Source organism: Sinocyclocheilus rhinocerous, unplaced genomic scaffold (assembly GCF_001515625.1).
Source record: "Sinocyclocheilus rhinocerous isolate Xijiao unplaced genomic scaffold, SAMN03320098_v1.1 scaffold1376, whole genome shotgun sequence".
In the NCBI taxonomy this organism is placed as follows: Eukaryota; Metazoa; Chordata; class Actinopteri; order Cypriniformes; family Cyprinidae; genus Sinocyclocheilus; species Sinocyclocheilus rhinocerous.
The window spans coordinates 348,280-350,626 of record NW_015646354.1 but is presented as its reverse complement, the minus strand read 5'-3'; the positions used below and the strand labels follow the sequence as shown (position 1 = coordinate 350,626).

Here is a 2,347-nt window from a genome sequence, read left to right as displayed (position 1 = left end):
TAGAGGACCTACAATAATGTACAGTATTTGAAAAATAATGTGTTTTTTGAACATTAAAACATGTCAACATATTCTGTTACACCAAATAATGATCTTTAAAATAGCATCATATGACCCCTTTAAGAGTTTAAATCCCCCAATCAGAGCTTTTCTCTTAAGGTAGAAGTGAAGCAGTCAGTCAAGTTCACAGTTAGTATCTGATTTCCACTGTAATTAAAATATATATAAACTAGGGGTGTGCGATATTGACAAAAATCTCTATATTTTCTGGAATTTTATCGATAACAATAATTAGACGATATTTTGCAGAGTGTGTTATTGTGCTGACATCTTAAGAACTACCGTGGACAGCTGACTCCTAATGTTTTTGATATTCTTCATATTCTGTGTGGTGGTTAGTTCACAGCAGTGATAGAAAGTAGCTAATCTTTTTCAATGAGTTTAAATTGATTTTTACCTTTTATGGGCATTTTTACCTTTATAAAGCCATTTTTTTTTCTAAAAGTGTGGATCATCTTTTGAGTCAAATTCTTACATTTAATCAGTTGGTTGGAATAAGACTTTTGGGCTTTTACCAGGCAAATTAAATCAGTATCAACAAAATGTATCTTTGCAATGCAGAGGAAACACAGAAGCTGCATCTGAAGTGGCATCTAGATGTATTTACACACTGTTTAATGCAGCTCAGAGGGACATGGAATGATTTAACCTGCAGTTACAAAAATGCATAAATAATGTTTTGCTATTTGAAATGATAAAAAATAAAATAAAAATTTAAACGGTTGATTCATTCAGGAACGAAACACGTCATGGTTGTTTAGAAACGCAAAACAGTGCCGTGGTTCTGTTTGGAATTATTTTTGTAGGCGAAATAGAGCAAAAACAGGCAATATCGTGTCTAAAACGTAAGTCTCTTAATATTAACTTGTTTATTGAACTGTTGTATAAAATCAATAATTTGTAATCATGCTGATTTTTGGAGAAAAAAAACATCTCTCTTCACGTGATATTAACTATATGAAATATATGTATATATATATTTTTTTTTTCTCAGTGAAAGAACGCACTCTAAATGTGCACGCGCACTAGTCTAACCCACTAGATTTCATCACGTCACGCATGCGTGCACTCTGTAGGTGTGTTTGGTTTGGTTTTTGTAATATACTAGATAATGTCAAATCACACATCGTTAAAACAACAATTACGATATTATCGCAGATGATATATAATCGCACACCCCTAATACAAGCACGTTTAATGTAACCTATTTAAAGAAAAAATATGTTTTGTTATAGCTTTTGGAGCAAGGGCTCCGCCATCTTGCAATACCCCAGCGTGTGACGTCACGGGGTTAGTTTGCTTTGTTGGCCAGTGAAGTAACATAAGCATTTCTTTACTTTTTGAACACACAAATGTTATTTTAACACACAAATGTTTTTGGTTTTCACCATAATTTGGATGAATATCCAACATCAAACGGTCTACAACACGAAGTTTTGATCGTGTTATCCCAAACATTGTTTTCATAACGTGAGGCGCAACATGATGTAAACAAACGCTTCATACAATATTGTTCATGTTGCATCTTATTGTTATGTCAGACATTTAAGACATACTTTCATGACTAGAAATCAGTGGTTAAGTTGTATTTACAACACTGTTCCAGAACAGTTCAACCCAAATATTCAGATGTGTGCAGCACATTTTATGGAGGACTGTTTCCTGATCCTGGGAGAGTAGACTACAATGCCGGCTGTTCTGACTCACAGACTGTAAGTACGTTTTTTATATTTAAAGGATTTGCCAATGACGATTCAAATGCGAGTTTTGCGCAGTGTAGAGTAGCGCTTGTTGTTTGTCATTTCCTTGTAAAATCCTCTCTCCTGTAAGGGGTCCCTGGCCCCAAAAGGTTTGAAAACCCATGCCTTACATAGTGTCTCACTAGCTGCATGTAGAGGGTTAGGAGATGCTTAGGTACGCCAGTAGCAGTCATCAGTCTTCTGATCTCTGACTGAAGTGTTACATTAGTCTGTTTATTGAGGCTATAATCTTCCTTCTGCTGAGTTGGTCTGGGCAGGCTATCATATGGATAGGACCATCTATTGCTTAATTGATCTAGCAACACTTCCTGAGGCTACAGTTTCCGTCAAAGGGTAAGGAAACATCACGTCTTTCTGCAGGAGCACTCATCAGTGAAGATTGTGTAGCCATTTAAATTTGCAACTCTCTCTGTGCGCTCTCTGGTGACAGTCGACCAGCATATATGCCAGTGTTGCCCAGTGTACCATGATCAGTGTACTCTCTCTCTCTCTCTTACACACACACACACACACACACACACACACAC

The 2,347-nt window shown here is 36.3% G+C and overlaps 1 protein-coding gene across 1 annotated transcript in view; it reads right to left on the bottom strand.

The window, feature by feature from the left end:
- Positions 1–2,347, bottom strand: part of LOC107707532 (pre-mRNA-splicing factor CWC25 homolog) — a gene marked incomplete at its 5' end in the record, with an annotated part of 9,285 nt that overhangs the window by 5,283 nt on the left and 1,655 nt on the right. The gene's annotated exons all lie outside the window — the stretch shown is intronic.